Genomic DNA, 14,990 nt, shown 5'->3' with positions numbered 1-14,990 from the left:
GTAGAAGTTTTCTTTGTTCCATGATGTTTGAAGAAAAAATATTTCAGTTGAAAAAATATGTAGCTTCTTCATGAAGTAAAAGTGTTGGAATGTTTTTGTGACTATTTTTCCAAACTTTTTAGAATTTCAGATTTCAGAAGGGAGATACGGGAATTCAAATGGACACTCCTAAGCAGAGATGTGAAGCATATCCTCACTAGTCAGCACATAAAAGCAAATCTACCTGGTTTTAATTTTTTAATCTGTTTTGTGAAACTTGTTCAAAGTTGCAAACTTTGTGGTGAATCCTTAATCTAATAATAGAGCTCAATTTTATCAAGTAGTAGATTTTGAAGTTTGACACTGTCATGGGGCACATGTGCTAAGAATATATAGAAGAGTATGTTTTTTACACAGAAATGTTGCTCCTCTTACCTTTGAAATGAAATGATCCAATAGTAGCAGCAAACCACAACCTCATCCGTACTGGAAAGTGAAGAGTATTTGAGGATTGAATATAGAGGATATCAAAAAATTCAGGTGCAGATAATAAAGGAAGGAAAGAAAGGCAGAGAGAGATAGGCAACGTACACACGTGCAATAATTGTCTTTAGAAAACAAACTATTAACGACCAATCAACGATTATTCACAATTATTTTGAACGACCGTATTGTGCATAATTCTGTACATGCTGAAACATTCAAATATAATCCACCAATAATGTACACACACTAGATACGATCATTTGAACAATGTTGGAAGTGACATGTAAAGGAGAAAGTGTACTGCAGAAACATCCACAATCACTGAACGACAGTACACACAATAGAATAGATAGCGAACGATCGTTGCCCAATCTGATCAACCGGGACGGTCGTTCGTTTCCAGCGAAAATAGTTAATCTACACAAATCTAGTAGCAACTCTCAGTGCAACAAGCAGTAGAATTAGCTTTGAAAGAGGTGGTGGTGGGAGTTTCTGGGACATTTGGAAAAACTTCTTTCAGTCTCAGCAGTGCCACTCCAATCACCACAATCCCTAATTTTTCATATAACCAGAGGCTTTGGTTATACATCTGGCTATATAAAAATCTGGGTAAATAACAATCCTATAGTTTAAAATATAGCTAAAAAAACTAGAAGCCTACAACAATTCCATATTTTTACAAACCTAATTGGCAGACATTCAGTTATTTTAAACTTTTAGTACATACAATCTTTTCATGTGAAGTACACCTATTTTATATATTGGTGATAAATAGTGTTAGGCTAAAGCTACGTACACACTTCCAATTATTATCGTTGGTAAACGAACGACGAACGATCCTGCACGATATCTGCGAACGATCGTATAGCACCGATCCTGTACATACAGATAACGACACGATCGTTCGTAGATATTGTACACACAATAGATGCGATCGTTTGAACGATACAGGAAGTTACGTGCACCACAGGAACGTTCGTTCATCACGCATGCTCAGACCATGGACGATCAATGAACGATCGTACACACGAACGATGGTCAACGATCGTCGTCCAATCCGATCCGCCGGTCCGGTCGTTCATTTCCAACGACTTTCCTCGTTCGTCGGCGTCGTTGGTTACTTTTTTTACAAATGATTTTTGCCCAATCGATCGTTCGTCGTTCGTTCGTCGTTCATTTTGAACGATAAAAATTGGAAGTGTGTACGCAGCTTAATTGTAAAGATCATTGTGAGCAAACAATCATTTTCATTTTGACATTTTTAACACAATATTTTTATGTTAAGTACACATCAATTTTGAATTAGGTTGGATAAAGCGAGTTGGAAACACCTTCGTGGGCATACATTTTTTTCTTTTTTGTTTTTTGTTTTTTTCATTTTTTAGCTTTCATGGGGAACCCCCACTTTTTATTGAGGTAATTACAATTGTTTATTTAAAACACAAATCATTTTTGGAATAAGTGGTGTAAAGCTACTTGGAAAAGCCTTCATGGCAAACCCTCAATTTTCTTTGCTATGACCAGTCACCACACTTTCACTTTCTGTGAAATAAAAGCCTCATCTCCTCAAGTAGACACACAATTCCCATGGATACATAGCCTAGCATCTACTGTTCTTCCAGCATTGGGTGTCACATGGTAACACCTGACTGACCTGCCCAAGGCTGAAACCAAAGACGAGATAAAACAAGATGGGGAGAAATGTGCAAACACGTTTGACCCAGAAAACAGATAATTTGTCCACCAATACATATCCTAAAGAGAATATTTGAGAACACACACTATTTTTAAAATTTTTAAATATAACTTTATATCTCAAAAATATAAACACACATTATTTGGAAATTACATTCGTTTAATAGCCTAGTAAAACTCCTTTTTAGTACAAAAAAAAGCTTGGTGAGCCATGGATGGGATGCTAACTACAGTTCAAATAACAAGTGCTTCACTATGTGATTGATCTGCTTTCCCTACGGCAACACCCAACAATAATGTTCCCCCTCTCAAAACACATCCTTATCTGCTTTAAGTAATTGAGCCTACACTAAGGGGTAACTTTAAAGCGACGCCATCCCATTTAAAAGTATAAAAAAATTTGGTCTTGCCTAACTTGCCTCCATCTATTCCACCATGATATACAGGATACAAAAATGATCCAAATCTTGCAGAAAAGTCTGCCGAAGTAGAATTTGGTGCTTATACTTACCCTTACTTACCACTAACCCTCTTCCCCCACCACCTTGTATTTCAAGATTTGCTTGCTGGTGAGTTGCTGTAACGTGTATTTAGGTATTATGCAATGTTTGGCGTAAATAATTTTATCTGCCCATTATAGTGTTACATTTATTAAATTGAAAAATCCACTTTTGATTGTAAAAGCCAAAAAAACAGAACAAAGACAATAAGGTATACTAAGCATAATAAAGCTTAAAGAATTTTAAGGTCCAATAATTAATAAAAGAAGAACAAAACTTCTGAATCTGAATGATTAGAAAACATTAGGGTTTTGCTTTCTACATAAATTTAGGTTTGATTAATTTCCTTCTAGACTAGTAAACTACACATTAGACTTGGCTCACTTTGGCTGAAAATAATACATTGACTTTGCTGTTTTGCTAACCGCTAACTAGTTAATACGAAATTGCATTATACTGAGTTTTTTTTTCCACACTCATTAAAAGGTGTTTATTGAAAATAAGTTGCAGAACAGTCCAATAACTTCATAAAACAACAGACATGAACTGATAGAAAAATTAGTTGGGGTGTACAAAACTAAAATTTAGGATACCGTAAGAAGAAACTGGAACTATTACATAGTTGTGAGATAGAAGTATGTCTTATTTGCACATCTGGTAAAAAAGATCTTTCATTGGCAGTATACATTCCAAACCCCAGTTTATTTATGTTTCTGCAGCTAAATTATCTTAATATAACTTTTGTTTGTAATAATACATTTTGCTGGTGGGCACAATAGCTCAGCTGCAGTCAATGTACCATAAAGCACGGCTAGTAAAATGAATCATTTATACTTGCATAAGTTAATTCTGCTCATGCAGCAAAACAATGGCTGCTAATTGCATCCTGGCACAAGTTAAATAGGAATTAGTCTAGTCCGTTACTCTATATAGATTTTAAGGTAAGGTTAAAATACAGTAAAGCCTCAAAAGAAGGTACACTTTCCCTATTGAACAATTTTTTTTTTTAACTACACCTTGAGTTGTGGCAAGACTTTTAGATAACACTAAGGTTTAGCTTTCAGTTTCCAATCTCAATTTCTAAAATCCCATCTCCTAAAAATTAACTGTTCCTGACTATCTAACAGCTATTTTGTTATATTTTCTTTTGATTACCTAAAATTTAGTAAATTCACCATATTTCCAAGATGCCAAATTGTTTGCTGCCTGAAGTTGTTGATATGGTATAATCTATTTAACAGTCAACTTAGAAGCTAGCTTTGGTCTTAAACTGTATAGGTAAGGCTTGTTAAAGTTTAAGGCTCAGTACAGAGGCCAGGTATGATAGGCCAGCATTTACAAATGAGTACAGTTTTTAAACAGTTGCAAATAAATTGCAATTGTCTATCAGCACAAAATATAAACTTGGCAAAGTCTTTAAGGCACAATCCTAGACAATTATCCATCGCCTACAATATCAGTGTTTCTCGACCTTTATAACATAGAGGAACCATAAAAGAAACTTTCAAGACTTGGGGGAACCCTTTCTATACCTACTACCATATATCCACAGCTTTATTAGGCCAGTTATTGTATATATTTCAGATTGTTTTGTACAGGTTGGTGACATGCTGTTGGGTTAAAGGTAACAAGAGCAAATAACCTACATAGTTGGGCATTCTATACTGTCAACTAAGGTTTAATAATGCATTTAGTGAGAAGCTCATTTTACTCTCTGTTTATTTGGATTTCATTAAAAAGATGGAACTGACACTTTCCTCACACACCATTCCTGAAACCAGACCACCACCGGTTTAGGCATTAGAAGAATTTTGGGGTCACTCCAATGTTCGTGCAGGGAAAACTTTACCATTGTGGAAAAAAGTATACGCACCGTCCAGAGCCGAGGACCACGTTCCCCGTACGTATCCCAGGCTCGGAAGTGGTGGGTTATGTCCCTGGGTTAGGTTAGGGTGGGTTGGGTCTGAGCCTGTGATGGGAGAGTGGGCAGGTTCTGGCATCATGACGTCACTAAAGGGGAAGTGTCTTCCCCTTTGAGTGACACCCAGCTTCCTGCACGTGCAGGGTCGGTAAATTTAGTGGTCCGCCGGTCTGAAAAGGTTGGCGACCACTTTTCTAAAGCATAATTTTCTCTTTCGATATGACTGCTTTTTAAAGAAACTATACTGTGAGACATAAACTTTTGTATTCATGAACCTGGAATGTATTAAGCTGATGGTCTTGAAACAACATGAAAATTTCTTACAGTTATCTTTTTTGGACTCCATTTGTTAGATATATGTGCTAATGTTCGCAGGCCTACACATTTGCTGTGTCCATTAAGAGGGACACCCATTCTATCTGACTTTTTGTTATGGATGATGCAGCAGGACATGCTAGAGTACACAAAACTCCAAAACAGCCGAGAAGATTGGAATAGGGTTAGGAGCTACACCTCGTACTCAACAATATAACAAAAAAATTATAGGTATATTGCCTTTTTTACACCCATATGCAAAAGGAATTTCAGAAATAATTTTCAGATTGTAAAATTTTAGCTAATTCTTTCCTAATAGAATGAAAAAAATACTGTTTTGTTGACAGACTATAAGGATGTTACACACATGCAAGGTACAAAGAGTCTAAGATATGAATTTTTGCAACTAGTTAACCCAGCGTATTGCAGGTTCAGTAGGGCCAGTGGAATACCATATATAACCATCCTACCATGGAATGATGGTGGAGGTGGGGTCAAAATATCAATGAAGGTTTGGCTGTTTGTAAAAAAAGGCATAGACAGCGGTTGGGCTGCCTTGGCAGAGTAATCTCACACAATACCCAGAGCACATGATGAGACTGTTTGTGACACGACCAGCAAATCCAAAACAAATCGTGAGTCACAGAACAACTAGCAGTTCTGTCATCTTGTCTCTGAAGTGTCTGAACTGGGTAAATCTGAGCAACATATGAGTTTAGAGTCATAGGCATCACCTAGGAAACAGTCTCCCAAGCCTTTCATTTTAGGACCTGAAGGATAGATGCACTCGTCTAGAACACAAAATCCAAATGTATTTATCTCCAGCTTAAACTGCCCTTGTTTTTTTGCTTCTTTGTTCCCTGCTATCACTCTAGTGTTCTTGTCAGTTTCTTACGTCATTCTTCAGAACATGTTTTTCCCATGTAGACTATTTCATAAATTTTCTGCCCACACACTGATGCATATGACTATTTTGTGAGTAAATGCAAAATAAAATAGAGACTTATAATCAGTTCACGTATTACATACTGTATGTTACGCACAACGCTGAGAAAGACAAATTCACTGCTTTTTAGCAATTTAAGGTTTAAACAGCAGTACTCGGAGATTAACCTCTTGTTGACAGTCAATAATTTTCACTGCATTCATGTGCTGCAAACAGGAAATGTGTGAATTTACTAATCTCACATTTAATAGCTGTCAAATTATCCTGTATGATTTAAGATTTAAAGGTGGACTAAATGACACAACACAAGTATTCTCTCGTGTTCACCTTTCCTTGATCCTAAAAGAGTCAAGCACCAGGACATGTGTCATAAATCTTGCCACCTATTGATTCCTTTGGACCTCAAAATTTGAATACAGGCAATCAAGTAAGCAATATCTAGCAGGGTCAGGAAAAGGCGAGGAGAAGGTTGGGGGGAGTAACTGCAAGAAAGGTGCAGAAAAGTAAAATGTAAAGGTACTTAAATAAACAGAGTACAGATCTCACTGTTTAAATTAACACTTACAATTAAGCCATGTATCCCAATGGTGTCATGGGCATTCTGTACAATTTGGGATGCTGATCTCACTGATAATATTTATATTGGGGACTGAGGTGTTTGTGTCCTGGAGTGCGGATCTCGCTGGTGACTTTAATACTGAGGAGTGTTCCGTGTGTGTTGGAGTATGGCGATAAGGATACTGTGTGTGATCCGGGATACATGTCCTATTGGTGACATGGGTAGTAAGGAATATGATGTGCAGATCTCATTGGGGATATCAGTACTAGGAAGTGAGCTGTGTGTACTGGGGTGCAGACCTCACTGGTGACATGGGTACTGGAGACGGAGCTGTGTGTGTGTATTGGAGTACAACTCCCACTGGTGACACTAATATTGGGGGCTGAGCTGTGTGTATGCTGAAGTGTGGATCTTACTAATGACATGGGTAGTAGGGAGTGTAATGTGTGTATGCAGAAGTGCAGATCTCACTGGTGACATGGACACTGAGGAATGGTCCGGATAGTAGGACAGGGCAATATGTAAAAGACGGGTTTTATTTCACTGCTGGAACAAATTATTATTAGAGACAGAATGCTTCAGCAGAGACACAGCAAATTTTAGTCTCCACAATCCTTTTGAATACTATATAGAAATGGTAACTGTGACCAAATTTAAGGGCAGCATAGATAGCAGTCTAAAATAATGCCCCTTTTGTTTCCGTACTAGAGCTCAGAGATAGGTTGGATGGGTACTGAAATCAGTGCATATACAACATCAGCTTGAATGTATTTGTTACATTCAATAGATGTAATAGATGGTTTTCTATAGGTGTTATATATTGGCAAGTATAATACTGAGGTTTGATTAAATGCAATCAGTGCTACAGAATGTTCAAAACATGGTGTGCCATGGTAACTATGACAACGCCAGTGTTATTAGCAGCCTCTTATCGCTTAGAATAATTCAAAGTCAGAAGGAAAGGGGTGATTGCAGGTGTTGCAAGCTGACTGTTTGGCCCGAAAGAACAGAGTGAAAATATTTTAAGGTAAGGGCTGTGAATAAATAAATTATTAAACATTGCTGTTCTATCAACCTTCATGTCGTTTCCCCCCAAATGGACATATTTCCTGCTACATGTGATCTTATTTACTAACATTCTATAAAGATTTAAAGTTACACATGGCAACCAGGCTCATTCAGCTTTTACATTGTGTGCTGTAAAATAGCATATATTCAAATTAAACAAAATGTAATTGCTAATCTTTTATTATGAACAATCCCATTATACAAACATTTATACATATGACAAATATGGTCTTTTACCGGGGTCTATATTTACATAAATACACTTAAATTTATTAGATATAAATACGTTTATTTACAGCCCAGATAGCAGTGATGATGTAAAACATTGCAACCAATCAAATTTCAGCTTTTATAGATTTTTATTAGTGCAGACAATGACTGCTGATTGGTGGTTGGATGCTGTGATTTACTGCACTTTGTGTCTTGCATTGCCCTGAAAGAGTTTGTCCCCTTTAATAGTATATACATGTTTGTAACAGGTGATGTAGAAACCCTCCTTTCTCAGACGTAAACGTATACTTTACTGAAGTAATTTAAAAATGCCTTTTTTTTATGTTAAATGTACCTTTAATTTAAAAAGAAAATGCACAACATGCTGAATCTGCATTTGGATTTTCTTTTATATGTTATCACTTTCTCCACTAATCACTAGTCTTTATAGTAAACAAATGGCTGCTTTTTGTGAATTAAGTTATCTTATATTTTATATGGATTGATTTTATTAGTTCTTCCAAAAAGGAATTTGACAAGGGATCCACTGTCACCACTGCTGCCTATTAAGTTCACTGCAAGTACTCAAGTGCTGAGGACCTCTGCTGGCCAAACACTATTATATGGAGATTATGCTTTTTCGTTCTTTTGCATGTGTTTTTTTTTAATGATTGCTCTTACAATTATCATTGAAATATAAATATTTCTCTGATTTCACAGTGTTTTAAGCCCAGTTACAGACAAGGCATTTTGAATTTTTAAATAGAGTATTTTTCCTTTTTGAGATTTACCTTCATATTTTAGCGCTGTGACCACAGAATAAAAAAATTGGTGTCCTGGGGTCATATGAATACCCAGGCAGACAGCAGTTAAATCTTGACAGGTTCCAAGTATTACCCACTCTGCAAATAACAATAGTACAGTAGTTGTGTTGCAGTGTCAATCCAAATTGGATACATTTTCCATCACTTCCTGTGCTTGAAATCATGATTGAAAGACTGCATAGACAAACTGGATGTACATGTTTTTTTTACTGGGTCATGGTATGGTGTAGGGAATGAGTATATACTTTGTATTCCTGACTGCTGGTGAAAGCAGAACACTGAGGTGAAGCAAGGGCCACCTACATCTCCATCATATACTAAGTCTATGATCTGAAATAAAATTCTCATTTCTTTTCATGGAAATAAAAGTCCCTATATTAGTAGCTGTCCATGGTTCTGAACATATTCTTTTTAAGGCTGTTATCTCAACCAGGGCTGTAGTAGCCAAATCCAACCCCAAGAACCTATTTATGGATTCTGACTTCAATGTCCTGATCTCAACTATGCATTTGATAAAGTGCGTCTTATATTTCCAAGCATGGTAATGCATGATTGGCAGTTTGGTAAAATCCAATGTTCTTTTAAATTGTACGCCGACACACCTTACATACATGCACTTCAGCTCACTTCACTACAGAGATGGTAAACATCTGTATAGTGTTGTGTACAGCACTGATAAAAAAGTACCTGACAATTTTATGAGGGTTGTTGTGTTTGAAACACAAAAAAGCTACAGAAGCAATTCAAATTATTATGAGAAATAACACGTTAGCATGCATGCATCAAGGTAGGTATGATCAAATGAAAATGGTGGGAGAGGACTGAACCCAAGAGTTTGCCCTCCATGTACATAGCACAGGTATACTTTAAGGATTCATTGAAAACAATACAGCCTCTGAATATTGTGTAATTGATTTCTTCTTAGCAATAAGGAAGTTCATTGTTTTGTTAAATTTACAGATTACTGATTGGATCTGTACCTCTTTATCTTGAATACCATTTTGAAAATATGGCACATCAAGTGGGTAATATATGTATTTTTATAACAGTAACTCATACTTTTTTTCATTTAAAATTGCCATAAAATTCTCATTTAAATCAAATTTTTCCTATGTGTAGAAAATAAAAGGCAGACAAACTATTGTATTGAACGAAAGGCAGCATGTGTGGATATTTGCACTTCTGCTGGATTCATTCCTGACCTGTTTTGTAGCAGGAATTAGAATTCTTTTAAGAGAAAAGTGTTTTCTTCAGGCAGTTGGGCCACTTCCCCCTCCCATTCAATCTCTGACTATTGCACATGACTGATTGCTTTATCTGCAAGACTGCCCCATTGACTTTAGCATGCAGCCGTGCAGAAAGCCAGACAACTTGAGCAGATGTGGAGCTGGCAGATGGAAAGCTGAGGTTGTTCAATAAAATGGGAATGAGTTGGCTGAGGCCTCACTATAACCTTACAGGGTCATCAAATCAGCTTTAGGCAAAACTGTATAAGGGGAAAAAAAATGAGTGGTGTTATCTGACTTTTTATGGACTTTGCACACAGTTCGCTGAGGAAGTCATTGTGCAGCAGTATCACAAATTACTTGCTTGAAATAGCAGTGCACACATATTATATTCTTTGTACCAGCATCCAGGAGATACAACTGCAGGTCCAGTCAACAATCAGTCTACTGTTTGTGTCACATTTACTGAGGTTCATGCACAGGCTGGTAAAACGTGATTTATATTCAAACAATAGGCTGGCCACCAGTTTTATATACACAGTTGTAAAAAGCTACCTGGTACTATTGAACTGAAAAGTTAAATTAATTGAATCAGTTTTATTCCATTCCATATGCATCAAGAATAGGTTGAAAAGTCTATATAGAGAGACTGAAAAGTCTCTCTATATAGATTCAATGGACTGGTAAACCTTCTGATTAGTCAGACTTAAAGCTCTGCAATCAGCAGGCCTCATGCTCCTTGTTGATTGAATCAGAAGTAGGTTTACGTAAGCAGGGAAATTTGGTGCAAATTATTTTGCCTGGAAAATCTCATCTCTTATGTCTCTTAAGAGACTGGTTATCAGTTTTACCACGTTTTTGACAAAAATACATTCAGGGAAAACCCAATAGAGTGTACCCAGGTGTCACTGCAAAGCCATACTGAGCATGTACAGCCACCCCCAAGAACTAATATTCAGTTTAGCCATTCCCCTTGATGTAAGCCACAGATTCATTCTGTTCTTGATGAAGGACAGGGAGGGAAAGTATGTTAGAGAAGAAGACTGAGATTTGCAGCTATACAAGAATCTTTACAAATAGAAGAAGACGTTTTTTAGCAGAATTCCATTCTCTTAGGCTGCATACACACGTGCAGTAATTGTTGTTGGAAAGGATCTTTCACGGTCCTTTCCAAATGACTAATGACTGCACGATGCATGAACAAGTGCTGTACATAAAGCACCGTTCTACTGTATGGAGAAGGGAGGGGGAGAACAACGGAGCGGCATCCTGCTGCACGCTCCCCCCTTTCACTTTCATTAAGATTGTTCGTCAGCCATCATCCATAGATCTGCCAGAATGGTCGTTCGGACGATGAACGACAGGCTTTGTACACACGCCAGATTCTTGTCCGATATCGGCCCTAAGACGATTATCGGACGAGAACCATTGGACGTGTGTACGTAGCCTTAGAAGCAAGGTTAGTCTTGTAATAGTAATAGCTTAGTAATAGCTTAGCTTAGTAATAGCTGCTTTTGTCATCCCCGTTAGTAGCTTTTCAGTGCTACTGCTGTCACAGCATAGTGAGGCGGAATCCATTGTGGGGCACAGGCTACATTTTTTTTACACAGTTTTTCAGAAGTTCTCTGTATTTCCCACAGTTTATGGTGAGAACAGTATATAGAGGTATATACTACAGATTCAGCCGTCTTTATCTTGAGATTTTCCACCCTCATGCTTGAAACAAATTTGAAACGTCAGCCACAAGTTTCCTTATTAGCTCTTTTTTAACCTAAATGTCAGGTTCCCCTTATTCAATCAATTCAACCATGTTAAAGTCCCCCTACTTGAATTTAAAGATAAGCAGTTGACAAAATAAGCCTCTGTAACAGTCTTTTGTAATTTTTAATAGTTTTGCTTTCGTCTTTTTTCCAATGCACTTTCCCGAAATTTTTGTGAAAATATGTCAGGGATCTGCCTATGACATTTTTCCTCTTGTAGTCTATGTAAATTCATCATTTTGCCTCTCCTAAAAGCCAAACATTTCTGCCTGGTTTCATGTGTAGCCAATTTTAAAATTTCTTCACGTGACATTCGTATGTAATAGTTTAAATGTGATTCCTGGTTTATCTTAATTCATCTTTTGACTCTCTTGAATTCTTTGCTTCTATTGTCTGCACTTTATTGGCAAGATTATCATTTAGACAACACCTTAGTTTCATTAAAGGTCCTTTTGTTTTGTCATCTGTGTTGTCAGGATTATTTCAAATGGAGAATTTTCATCTTCTAGTGCTGTTTCTCTGTGCCGGATCATCCATAGACTGCTTTACACAACATATGCTCTAGAATTGTATTAATACATTCTACAAATCTGTTTTTTGAATAAATCTTGAATATGAACTGACATGTTTCAATCAATGTTACATAGATACATAGTAGGTTAGGTTGAAAAAAGACATAAGTCCATCAAGTTCAACCACTAGGGAAATAAACGTATCCCGGATATAAAACCCTATAAGACATAGTTAGTCCAGAGGAAGGCAAAAAAACCCTGGTACAATTTGCTTCAACAGGGGAAAAATTCTCCTTGCTGATTCCATGAGGCAATCGGATGTCCCCTGGATCAACAGTCACTGTTATTTTTACTTTAAAGCCTTAATACCGAGTTATATTCTGTGCTTCTGGAAAGCATCCAGCTATTTCTTAAGGCAATCTATAGTAGTTGCTGAAACTACTTCCTGAGGGAGGTGATTCCACATTTTCACAGACCTTACAGTGAAGAATCCATTCCTTATCCGAAGCTTAAACTTCTTTTCCTCCAGACACAAAGAGTGCCCTCTTGTTCTTTGTAATGATCTCAAAGTGAATAATTGGGAAGAGAGTTCTCTATCTGGACCACTTATATATTTATACTGGGTGATCATATCCCCCTTATATGTCTCTTCTCAAGGTAGAATAGATTCAGTTCAGCTAATCTCTCCTCATAGCTGAGCTCCTCCATTCCTTTTATTAATTTAGTTGCCCTTCTCTGCACTCTCCCCAATTCCATAATGTCCTTTTTGTGAACTGGTGCCCAAAACTGGACTGCATATTCCAGATGTGGTCTGACCAATGCTTTGTACAGGGCAGGATTATGTCTCCATCTCTGCAGTCTATCCCAAATGAAATTCAGCTTTTCCCAATAAACTGATAAATATTGACCTTGGTTAGCTGTGATTGCTACCCCAACCTTTACCCAGTCTGATACTTCTACTGCATAGGGTATGACAGAAGTCTGATGTTAAGATTCTGATACATTTGAAAATGTAACTAAACCCACTATACTCATCTGTCTATGTTCTGTCACTATCTTCTTACTTCTTCTCTTCTGGGAGACGATCTATGGCTATCTTGATTGCCTGGGACAGAGGAATGTAGGTGTACAGAAGTTCATTTATTTCAGTCAATGCCTATCTCTTTCTGTGCTAGTGACCTGCCTGATTAAGCATTTAAAAAACTAGAACCTTAGTTCCGCTTTATTGCTGCCTGGTCTCTTTTAAATATTTCTGTGCTCTGTTGCTGTAAAAGTTTATTATTTGCATTGCCAGTTGTTGTGGTTTTAATTTTTTTTTAATCTTTGTTAAAGGAAATCTGTGCTGAAACCATCTTTTGCAGAAATTATTAATCCACCTAGGCTCTCCCGTTGCATTGTTTGGCCACCAGAAGTGAAGGCGAATCATCCGTGTGTTCTTAAAGTAGTATATCTTGTATATTATACCAAATAGAAACATTTTGCCTGAATTTAGCTGTTGGCCTACCATTTTGAAAGTCAAGTTCATTTATTGACCCTGCTACTGTTTAAAAACACTGACAATTGTTATTTATGTGAAGAGCTGCTATCAATTTTATATTGGTGGTTGTGTCCACATTAGGGAGATGAAGTCACATTGTTCAAATCATTAGTGCCACTGGAAATAGGAACAATAATAAACTCAGACTTTCGAACTGCCACAAGAACAGAAATAAAGGGTAATGTTTTATTTCAGGACATCCCCTTACCATGACAAGTGTCCAAAAGGTTGTATCTCTCCCAACTTTCTGTTCAGTCAATAGGACAAAAAGTGAATAGAGATCCCATAATGAGACACTGATGGCAAAAAAGACTGACAATTGTTTGAACCCTTCCCTACTCTATCCAAAATATTTAAAAAAAAATATTTGGGTTTGGATATATTGTAATTTCTTCTTTCCCCAATAACTCATGCTCACCTTTTTTTGCCCCAACCTTCATTACCCCATTTCCCCTTCACCACCACGTGTAAAATGGTAACCCAGAACTTCAGGTATGGAGGAGCATGTGACACACTCACTTTGTGACATGATGCCATATGATTGACCAGCAACCCTAATATAATCTATGCAAGGTCAATCTGCATATTGCAATAGGTTGTCAGCTGCATTTTGGGAGGCAGGTAAAGTGTCATGCATTCCGTCATATGGTTTGTATTTGAACTGTGCACATGATAGTATACAATATATAGTATATTTCAGGACAGTTCTAGGGTAACATGGGCTCAGAGAATGGCGCTGATTTAATAAAGCTCTCCAGGACAGGAGAGGATACAAAGTAAGGTCTTCAAAGTAATTTGCTATTTGCATGCAAATATTTTGAATGCTGGACCAGATGCATTCCAGGTTTGCTGGATTACCCAGCTTCACTGATGAAAGTCTATCCTCTCCAGCCCTGGAAAGCTTTAATAAATCAGCCCCAGTGGTCAAATTATGTGGACTAAAGACATCTAGTATCAAAAAAACCCAAAAAACTGTAGAGGAATATCTGTTTATTGAGGGTTATTATTGTAGCAAAAACTGCTTTTATTTTATTTTATATATATATATATATTAAATATACTACTGTACGGTTATATTACGTTTAACTAATTTTTTATTTTTTTATTAACCATATTTTTGTGTTTTTTTTAAGTTTAATTTTATTAAATATATTAACTATTGGACATATTTCGGTGAGTTATGCCCAAGAAATATAGGCCTACAATGTAAATTAAATTTCGGTGCAAAAAATTGTAATTGTTTTTGCATGGAAATACGCACAGAATTAGACCGCTAGGGAGGTTAATGGGAAATTTAAAATCTTGTTTGAGTTTTGCTTTAAACCGGTTACGAATCAGAAAGAATTTGTAAAGTCTGCTGCAGTTGTGGTATCATGGGTTGTGATAATGTGAAAGAACCAAAACAATTAAAAGCTGTATTTGCCTGGCCTGTATTTCACGTATAAAAATGTT

The sequence above is a fragment of the Pyxicephalus adspersus genome, chromosome 2, assembly GCF_032062135.1.
Source record: "Pyxicephalus adspersus chromosome 2, UCB_Pads_2.0, whole genome shotgun sequence".
In the NCBI taxonomy this organism is placed as follows: Eukaryota; Metazoa; Chordata; class Amphibia; order Anura; family Pyxicephalidae; genus Pyxicephalus; species Pyxicephalus adspersus.
This window is presented reverse-complemented; position numbering follows the sequence as displayed.